At 33.3% G+C, this 11,745-nt stretch overlaps 1 pseudogene; it reads right to left on the bottom strand.

Moving 5' to 3' along the window:
* LOC105980203 overlaps positions 1 to 11,745 on the bottom strand; it is a 92,258-nt pseudogene that overhangs the window by 63,417 nt on the left and 17,096 nt on the right.

Here is an 11,745-nt window from a genome sequence, read left to right as displayed (position 1 = left end):
GGACCTCTATGATGAAAACTTTAAAATCTTGAAAAAGGAAATCAACACAGAACTTAAAAAATGGCAAAGCCTCCCATCCTCCTGGATTGGAAAGATTAACATCGTGAAAATGGCAATACTTCCCAAGGCTATCTACAAATTCAACGCGATACTTATCAAAATTCTAACCTCATTCTTCAAGGAAATAGAAGAGGCAATCCAAAAATTTATATGGAACAACAAAAGACCCTGAATAGCAAAAACGCTCCTCAACGGAAAGAACACTGCTGGAGGAATATCAATACCAAATTTAAAACTCTACTATAAAGCCATAGTAATCAAAACAAAGTAAGCCAAGCCCAAAGAAACATAGGCCCCATGGTTTCCCTTATTTGCAATATCTAGTATATGTATGAGTCAAGCAGAAAAGTTCAGATAATGTGATGTTAGGAAAATGAACCCTTAGATATGTATATTAATGTTTTTTTCTTTCATGCTTGTGTTTCTAATGCATTTATAAGATTATTTCTTTGTTGCTTTGTATGTCCCTCCCCCACAGTATAACCCCTGCTTTCACTATATTTGATGTCAGTATAACTTGTGGAGGAGATTGGGAAAAACAAGTTGTTTAAGGATACAGGTGGACCTGTTGCAACAATGAGAAGTACATATTGTCATGTCTATAAGGAGCTTTACAATGTCTGTGCACGGGGAGGTGGGGGGAAAGGGTTGGGACTGGAAGAGGGAGCGGGAAGGGATGTGAAGGATAAACAAAGGAGGAGGCTGCAATGCTTGGTAAGAAATATACACATTATCCTGCCCATGTAATTGTAACCCCTCTGTACAGTATGTTCACAAATAAAATAAAATTTGACATATACACTCAATGAATTCAATAAAGCAACTTATGTATTATTCTATTATCATTCACATCCTCTCCTACTGTTTATCTTGGGCATCTTTCACATCAGAAACCTTTTGAAACTGATAAATGGGAGGATGGGTGTAAAGAAAAATACAGTGGTGGAAACCTATCAGAACACTGGCCTTTCTTAATGGAAACTATAATTTCAGTTGCATGTTTAAAGTGCATTAATAGCATGACCCTTCACGTTATCTAGTTGTAACCCTAACCAAAAGCATGCTCATCACATTCAGAGACAAATTAAAAAATCAGCAGTAAGCTACATATATTCATATTTCTAAAATGTTACAAAATATCACCACTGTTTTTCAAAGGCTTTATTCCAATGTTCATTCACACCAAGCCTATTAGTAAACATATAATTTTTACTCTTCTTTATAAGGCAGTAGTTTAATAAAATGTATCAACCCACACACATTTTTTTTCATGGAAAAAATATCTAATATGGATCACATAGTAAGTCTCAAGGTGTGATTTACCCCTAAGCTGTTCAAATTTGCTACAAAATATTTTTGTCACATAAAATTATATGTAACACAGTTCACACAGTAAGTTAGAGGATATGATTCACCCTTAGGCTACTTCTCTATTTATACAAAGCACTAGGAAGTCTCTATTTAATGCACACAAGTATGGAAGAGTGATTGAAGAATAACATGTGTCATTCTTGTTCTTTTTTCCTTTACAGATTCCCCAATGACACTGAAATTTTTATCTTTTGGTTATTTCAGATGAATACATATTTTCGACCTTCTTGACTACCGATAAGGACCTGGTTTCTATGATTTATCATTTTGACTTCTGCAATCATTTTTTCTACTTCTCAGATTTTCTGACACTAAGAAAATTTATGTCACTAAGAAAATTCATGTCAAAAGCAAACCGAAATCTCTACTTCCTATGCAAAGATTCAAAATCAATGACAGAGTGAAAATTCAACAATCATAAATATTATTTTCTAAGCCGGTCTTGGAAATAAGCTCAAACTCATGAGCCTCCTTGTTCAATGCTAAGTGCTAAGATCATGGTCCTGAGCAATCTCACCTAACTGCTAAAACTTTTCCTGTGTCTTCCATTTTCTCCACGGCCAGTCTCTCCTTACCTTGGGCTGTTCCTCTGCATATGCTCTGCTGGAATTGTTTATTTTATCCTGCTTCCCTTGGATTAATTTGGAAAAAATGCATCTTTGTTTTCTGTCCCTCAATACATTGTGCTGGCAAATCTCTGCCATAATGTTCATGTTTGTCCCTCAGATTTCTTTCTAAATTGTGATATCATGAATGTAATTTTTTATTACTATGTTCCCTGTACCATGCACAAATCTACTTGTATCAGAAATCTCGATTAGAATACTAAGAATTTAGGGTATAAACACTTTGAATAGGGATGACACAGGATTGAGTAATAATAGATCAACCTCAGTTTAAAGAACAAAGTGCAAAAGAATGGGGAGGGATTCTATAGAAGAAACAAGATGAGGAGTAACATATCACTTTAAAAAAATAGAGAGAGCCAATAAAAATCAATGAAAAAATGGGGGAAATGAAAGAAGCATAGTACTAATGGGACTTATAGGACTGTAACCCCTTCATACAACTTCATAATAATAATGTTTTTTTTAATTAGTGAAGAAACAACAGAAAAAGTAACTACCATAAAATATTTGAAATGTTATAAATAAAATGGTTGTAAAACACGTAGTAAAATGGTGAATAATTAGTATAAATTGGAGAATAATAGAATAAAGAGAGTTAAATATATTTTATATGTAAAACAGTGTTGGACTTTATATATTAATGAAAACTGACAGCTGGTATAAATATTCAAGGTTCCATTTACAAAGTATAAGTTAATATTTATAACTTATTTTAAAATCCTGTGCTTCTGGAGACTATTGAATCAATTATAAATTATTTTGTGCTTTTAAATTAAAATTAGAGAAAAATTGCACCTTTAGATAACTTATAAATTAGAGGAATAAGGTGAGTTTAGGACAAAATTAATCTTTTTTAATAAACTGTGTTTTTTGTGTATATTTATTCAAAGTTTTAGAATCAGTCATCTTGAGTCAGTGTTACTCTCAAAGAGGAAATCTCCAATTTCAGACGAAAAACAAATCTATTGATATAGTCATTAAAGTAGGGACATAGAAGAAATGACAAGTTGGTAGATTCCATATAAATCCATTTACATTTTATTTTCACATTCATTAGGGGTAACTTTTCATGATACTAAGATTTTTTTTCAAAGATTTTATTTTTTATTAATGTTTTTTATAGTGAAAATACCGTTACAATTACATAAGCAAGGTAATGAGTACATTTCTTAACAAGCAAGAATTGTATTTTTTCAATAAAAATTTTCATTAAATATAAACTATATAGCTTAGACATTTTAAAGTAAACATGGTAGAATGATAGTATTTACTAATTAGTTCTCTAAGAAATGTTCAAGTAAGCTTGTGTAAATACCATTAATAATATTATTCTTAATATTTTCAGGAATATTGTTCTATTGCCTTCTTTTTATCAATACTGTGCTGAACATATTCAAATTTTATCTCATTTAACTTATATAATTGTGAGGTATTTGTTATTCAAAATATTTTGCAGCTGAGAAAACTAAGAATTGATGAGATTAAATCATGAAAGCAAATTTATCTCTTCATTTCCTCAAATTCTTTACTACACTAAAAGGAGTTCAATAATCCAGTATAACTTGGATTAATAGTAAGGACTGCTTATTTTTAACTCAATATTCTAAACTTTTAATGTATTTGAACTATGTAAACTATTAGTTAGGGAATTATGAAGAATCCCAAATTACATTTCTTCATACAAGTTATTTTAATGTACCTCAGCTGTACATTTTAAGTACATTTACTCCAGTGAAAATAATGGGTGTTATTAAATTAATGCTATGTGGACACTGTCAAATGTTTTGTGTTCTCTAGTCTCATATCCTATTTAACAACTCTGAAAGTCAAGATAATTTCTTAATATTGGAAAATGCTGACATTCAAAATTTGACTAACTTGTCCATGGTGGCAAAGTTAATGGTGCTCACATTAAAACCTTTAAATACATATTATTGCAATAATGATACATTATTCCAAACACTGATATATATATATATATATTTAAAATGCCAAAATTTAATATATACTTAAAAGATGATTAATTTATGAATATTGTTTAGGAATGGGGAAAAACCTGAGTAAAGAGAGACATGCATATGTTCAAAATGAAAATAAGTTTGGAAAAGAGATGAACAGTTCAAAGAACTCCTGTTAACATTTTGAAAGTTTTGAAAACTGTTTCTGTGGTTTTATCATGTGAAAGCTACAAAAGCAAGATAACAAAGTCTCATATGGATGATATGGGAACTATTTGCATAGTGCTAGCAATGTAGCTCTATGAGCTCCATAGAGGAAAGACTCTAAATACATTCAAAAGCAAGTACACTGAGGATCTGCTGGTCCCTGACACGATTGATAGCAGTATGGGATACTTCACTTATGGTTTTTTTTTTTTTTTGCACAGACCATAGAGAAGAAAGACATCACAAAGAAATACTATCTAACATAGGCAGGCATTTCTTTAATAAGCAATCTATATTTGTAGTTTTCTCCAGCAATCTAAGCCAGAAGACCCAGAAGGAGGAAAAATTTAAAAGCCAGCTAGTTTAAACTAATTTAGCCAACAAGATTAAGAGTAGGGGACCTAACATACTGTTTATAAAAATTAAAGGAAGTAAGAAATTGAAAATGAAGACTTGTAGACTTGTTAGCTGATGGCAAAGTGAGCTTTCCAAATCAGTGAGCTTAAGTTCTGCTTCACCATTTTGCCAGGGGAAGGATTTATTTCTGGATTTATACTGGCTTTTGAAATGAAAGCATTTGTAAATGAAAAGATCCAGAGAATGTAGGATTAGGTATAAGGGAATATGTGATATTTATCGGTAGAATTGGGCTGGTAGTAAAAATTGTTCTCACAAGGAAACATGTCCTCAACTTAAACAGCTTAAAAACTAACAACATTACTCCAATGTTGATGAGTTCCAAAATGTTTTAATAGACTGCAACTGTAAGTGATGACATTCTGCTTACATTCATGTATACAAACTTTAACATACATAAATTGTGTTATTATTTTCGAGAACATAATACAAGATAGACACATAAATATGATTTCTGAAAAGTATGTATATCTCCAATATCACATGGAATATTACATGGAATATTCTTATGTTAAAATATTATGAGTTGTTTACCTGAAATTCACATTTAACTATTATCCTGCATTTTATCTGGCAGTCCAGGATACAACATTGACATGTATTGTTGATACGTAACACTTTTCAGCACACACATACATACACACATAAAGATACAAGTATACAAATACACATATGGACAGAAATCAGATTTTCAAGAGAAACATATCTCTTCTTATGTTCATTTGTGTACCCTGTAATAGATGCTTTTTTTTCTTTCTTTTTTCTTTTATTCTTGTTGGTCATGGGGCTTGAACTCAGGGCCTGGGAGCTGCCCTGAGTTCTTTTGATCAAAGCTAGCACTCTAACGCTTTATGCCACAGCACCACTTCTGGTTTTTGAATTAGGTTAATTGGAGATAAGAGTTTCACAGACTTTCCTGACCTGGCTAGCTTCAAACCGCAATGCTCAGATCTCAGCCTCCTGAGTAGCTAGGATTACAGATGTTAGCCATGGGTTCCCAGGCCAGATGCTTTATTTTCAATATTATTAATTGAAATTAGAACAGATTATTAGGTATCCAATTTGGTCATTAACCAATAATATTTCTTAGAGTTCATTTACACACACATCTACTTGAAAAATTGATGTCCCCACATCACACTGAATCTCACACTATCATAAGTCACATGAAGCTGACAGTGCTCAAAATGCCTTTATATATGGTAAGAGCACTGATTATGTGGGAAAGATTTGGTCACACATAATTGATTGAAAATTTTTTCCAAGGCCCTCACTGATAAAAGTGCAAATGGCCAGAAAGGAACCAAAGAAACAAGAACAATGTGTCCCATTGGTGATGAAGCTACTGCTTAATATTCATTGGACTATACATTTGTGGGTGGAGAAAAATTATTTTATTCCTATGATCTGTGGAGCTTCACTTGTAATAAATTGTCCTGGTAAAATAAGTAATTTTAAAACAGAAATGAAGTCCACTGACAGGTATTTGGAGCAATGAGAGTTGATAGTGATTACTATTATCGTGTGCAAACTGGCCATGACTTATTGCAACATTATTTGCAACATTAAGGATTCTTGGAAGTTTAATAGCCTTGAGCAGCAGATAGTGTGTAAGTCCCATATGTGTCCTTTCCCTATTTCTCTATTGCTTCTTTTGTTCCATTTATATTAAATGAAACCAAGTAACAAAATGTATTGTACTGCAAACACAAACATTTATTAATAAGAGCACCAGAGCAACCTGCTTTGTAATTTCAACAAAGCTTTAAATGTGTGTGACTTTAAGAATTCTGAGTATGTAGAGAGAAAGTTTCACTACAAGAAGTGCATCCTTACTCTCTGGGATCCATACATCTAAGCTCAGAATGAGATCAGGAGACCAAATTCTTGGATAGCATGTGTATATAGGTCTCCACTGAACATAACTTAAGAGGCTTACTCCATCGAGTTTGGGCTACAGCTTTGCCAGTAAACAATTTATAATTAGTTCTATTAAATTCACATATTCCAAATGCCAATTATTAAAACCACAAAAATAATTTCATTATTATAATTTTGTTATAAAAATTCCTAATAAGTCATTGGGCTTATAGTAATTTTTAATTGTCAAAATGCTCCTTAGTAATTATGCTTATTTTTGGTTAAAAATAAGAACAGACACCCATTTTGTCTCCTGGACTATAAGCTTCAGGTTAGTGTAGAGTAGTTCTTGTTTTAAGAAACTAGGAAAAGGTACAGATGAAACTTATTTGACACACATGTCCACACATTTTTTTAATTGAAATTTAATTATTCTCATGCACTTGGATTTAACCCTGAATAGGCTAAGAACACACTAAAAAAGAGATGACAATGAAATGTCCAAAACCAAAAGGCCCAAGAAGCATTTTATTAACATCACAGGAAATAAAATTTTATTTATGTCAGGGTCGTATTTGTCATTCTCAGGCTCTTAGTGTTCATGAGAAGGAAACTCTGCTATTCAGAGAAGCAACATAACGATCTTTTTTGTTAACAATAATATACTTATTCCAGTTAGTCTAGTACTATGTATGTATGCATGCATGTATGTATGCATGTATGTATGTATGTATGTATTGATTTATTTTTAGACATAATGCAAGTTTTATAGGGGAACATGATTAAATTGATACAGCTCAGTGGGTGCCACTTATCCAGAGGACCACAATTCGAGATGTATTTGACTCCACAGCCATCAGGGATGAGGCGCTTCTCAGCTACCATGTCTTCAAACTCATCGGCATTAAACTTGGTAAAGACCCACTTCTTGGAGATGTGGATCATTTGACAACCAGGGAACTTGACTTGGCCTTGTGTAAGGCCTCAATCACATGTTCTTTATTGTGCAGGTTGGTGCGGATGGACGTGATTACCTGGCCACAGTGCCCTGGGGTTTCCCAAAGGCACCCGCATACCTGTGTGGAGTCTGTCAGCCACCACGCAGGACAACATCTTGTTGATGTGAATGACATGGAAAGGATGCAGTCGTTCTCAAATATGAAAGCCCTCTTTGCAATTTTTTACCAGGTATTTGTTGGCACAAACATGGGCAGCCACCAGAGCTTCAGAGGAGAGCTGTTCATATGCATCTGACGCCATGTGCCCACAAAGTGGGAACTCATCCACTTTTGCCTTCTTCTGCCCCAGGTCAAATATGTGGATTTTGGCATCAGAGACACCTCGACAAAAGCGAGACTGTGGGTACTGCTTGTTCTTACAATACCAGTAACAACAGGCAGGATGCGGCCCATGGTGACACCAAAGTCTTCAGTGGTGCACTGGAGCAAAAGAGGCATTCCCACTGTGTGCATGCCTTATATAGGCAGCCTCTTTATGTATTTTTTAAATTTATTTATTTATTTTTGCCAGTTCTGGGGCTTGAATTCAGGGCCTGAGCACCATCCCTGAGCTAAATTTGCACAAGGCTAGCACGCTACCACTTGAGTCACAGTTTTGTCTGTTTATGTCATACTGAGGAGTCGAACCCAGGGCTTCTTGCATGCAAGGCAAGCACTCTACCACTAGGCCACATTCCCAGCCCTATTTATTTATTTTTAAACAACAACAGCAAAGAAAAAAGCTCTTGTTTCCGTATCGTAGAGTTTATTTCGATTAGCAGCATCTTATATGGTCATATATACATAGCTATTGAGGTATAAGAGCAGCACCTTTACTAGGAGGACCAGCAGTCCCAGAATGGGAAGCTCCTGAAAAGGCTAGTGTGGAGCAGGATAAATTAGAACTGCTGGGAAATTGATACAAGCTCTGCACAGTATTTACATGCTCAAGATTCCTGAATATGACCATCATACACATTAAATTAACCAGTAGAAAGAACAAGCCTGTCAATTTGATTCTACTGCTCATGTGGCTTTCTTCTACAATCCATAGCAGGAAATGATGTCTGAAAAATGCTGATTAAGTTTAGGAACATCTACAGACTTATCAGTAATTTCCTAGATAGTAGAATATTTAATATTCTCCAAAATTGGAAAATATAATTTTAAACACAGTTTGCTTATAAGGTTCTTCAGAAAGCTATAAATATCACATTAAAAGTTTTCATAATAATGGTTTTACTCTTCCTAGATATGCATTTGTCTCTGATTCTCTTTCTCTCTCCTTCTCTATATGTATAGTTGCTAATATATGTTAGCATATATTATATATATTATATATAGTTGCTTATATTGATTCATAGATATAAACAAGAATTTAAGGAGATATTTACAAATGCATCAAGTATAAGTATTTCCTACAGAATTGCTTTTAAATGTGATTTATATTTCAAGTGGGAGATATATTCTTAAATTTTTAGTTTGAAAACATATAATATTTCTTAAATGGTTTACATTATATTACCATATATTATTTGGGCCAGGGTTTATATTTTAATACTATAGAATAGAAGATGAAGAAATAAGCCCACTCTTACAGCTCACTGGTTTTTTTTTACAATGGAGAACCGACAGTCACTTCAGCAAATAGACCTGGGGAAATATCTGCATGTAAAAGACCGAAATTAGACACATGTCATTTGTCCTGTGCTTATGTCAATACAGAATTAATCAAACACCTTAATAAAAACTTTCAACTTTGAAACTAATATAGGAACAACATATGAAGATACAGGCCTATGGAATATCTTAAACACTACAGCAAATAAGAGTGTTGACAAATGGGATTGCACCAAGCTAAAAAATTTCTGCATAGCAAAGGAAATACTAAAAGATAGCCTACAGAATGGGAATAAATAGAGAAAGTCTTTACAAAATATAAGCAGAATACACAGAGGGATTAAAAATAACCAACAGGACAAGCAGAATCCATAATGGAACTAATAATTGGGGGAAATTAACTGAACAGAGGAATTTCAAAAGATGAAGTATAAGTTACCAACAAATACATAAAGAAATTTTTAGCATACTTGGCTATAATGGATACATAAATCAAGAAAATATGGCTGTATTATTCAACTGCAGCCAGAATGTCTATCTTCCAGAAGATACACTCTCTCTTTCTCCCCACCCCACAATTATCAAATAGTGGTTAACATACAATATAAAAAGATCCTTAATACTTACTTGGTTAAGTAATAGTTTTACAGAAATATTTCTAACACATCACAATTTTGGTTTGTTAATGTATATGTTTATGTAAAACTGACTACATTATTATGATAACATGACAAAACCGTATCTGATAAAGAACCTTACCAAAGGCTAGGAGTTGAACCTTTCAACTTATTACAAGATTATCATTTCAAAGTGTCTAATGTCCTATTCATGGAGTAGTGTCAAGGTGAGTTATTAACCTATGATATCATGGAGATTTAAAATATCTATTTTGTCAGTATCAAACACAGATCTTGTTTCCAGCTATATAATGTGGATGAACAGAAATGGGATTTCCTTGCAGATGTAGGATTTCCTCTGTACCAGTTCAACTTTACAAACATGTCATAAAGTATAAGAACAAAGTATAATCAGCATTTAATATCTCCTTTTTTTCCCCTAAGAAGAACTGCAATTATAAACTCCAGTAGTTGACTGCACAGGAGTATCATGAATATGTATCAGCACTTCTACAAAAATATTAATACCAATGTCAAGTTAGACATTGTTCAATTTGAGCTTAACTTTACCTCTTAGGAAAGCATTGATAATAGGATCAAATGCATATAGACTAAAAGACAAAGGAATCAGCAATATATCTTAAAATAGGAGACACCCTATGTAGGAAATCATTTCTAATAAATCTAACATCCTTTTTTTTTTTGTCCATTGAGGGGCCTGAACTCAGCTCTTCAGCTCAAGGTTAGTGCTCTACCACATGAGCCTCAGTGCCGCTTCCAGCTTTTTCCACTTACGTGTGCTGAGAAATTGAACCCAGGGCCTCATGCATACAAGGCAAGCATTCTACCACTGAGCCACCTTGCCAACCCAATCTAATATCTTTTAATGGAAAAAAGTTGTTTTATTTCCCATTTGATTCAAGAAATTAGAAGATGTGTTGGTAGTTTGTCATTTACAGGTAGCTATGATTTTTTATGATCTGCTGTGGGATTTATTCAAACATGTGAAGCACTGAAAGCAGCCAAAATGTTAATAGGCATTTTTCAGATTATTAAAAAAAGAAGAAAGTCAATTTAAATCTATTGTTGGAGAAAACATGCCAGATCACCAAAACTATTTTTACTTTTGTTTTTATATTACCCTGAAATATGGCTTTGGAAAAACATTCTGAAAAAATAATTTTAAGTTGATCATAAAAGATACATTATTTTTTAATACCAATGGCTAGTAATGGTTTAAAATGTTAAACACTTTCAGCTGCAGCTAGTGTTGGAGCATATGAAAAAACTATCTCAGAATAGAGCATGTCACCTTGTAGACAGGGGAAAGTAAGAGAACATTTGAATGCAAGTGCTATTTAGAAGAGCTGCAGTAACAGAAGTAAGAGAACATTAAATTTTTCAGTCTCAGTAGACATTCAGTTGCTTCACTTACACTCTCATGTGGACTGTTGAATGTATCATTTTTTACACATGTACACTTGAGAAGATAACTTACATGTATCTTTGTGCAGTGAGAAAATTTATTCAAACATAGTAAATTTTGTAAGTAGAAGGGAAAGATACTTATCTGGCTTCTAGAGGCTCATACTTATAATCCTACCTATTCACCATGTTTCATTCTCAGCATCTCAGAAAAATCTGGGAAGCTCTTTTTCCAATTAACTAACAAAAATCTGAAGCAGCATGATCAAGAGTGCAAGGTCTTGAGTTCAAGTTCTGACACAAGCACAAAAAGAAATAGGGGGAGGATTTAAAGTAGCAGGTGAAGGAGAAAATTCTAATTCTAGAAACTTCTAGAAGTTTCTAATTCTAGAAACTTCACTTGTTTCTTAATTTATAGATTGGAAGTTTCTGGCCTCCCTATTTTTTTTTTTTAGATTTTTTTTTAATTTTATTTTCTTTTATTTGTGAACAAACTGTACAGAGGGGTTACAATTGCATGGGCAGGATAATGCGTACATTTCTTACCAAGCATTGCAGCCTCCTCCTTTGTTTACCCTTCCCA

This window comes from Dipodomys ordii, unplaced genomic scaffold (assembly GCF_000151885.1).
Source record: "Dipodomys ordii isolate 6190 unplaced genomic scaffold, Dord_2.0 Scaffold8, whole genome shotgun sequence".
In the NCBI taxonomy this organism is placed as follows: domain Eukaryota; kingdom Metazoa; phylum Chordata; class Mammalia; order Rodentia; family Heteromyidae; genus Dipodomys; species Dipodomys ordii.
The sequence above is the reverse complement of the archived record's forward strand: the minus strand, read 5'-3'. Positions and strand labels throughout refer to the sequence as shown.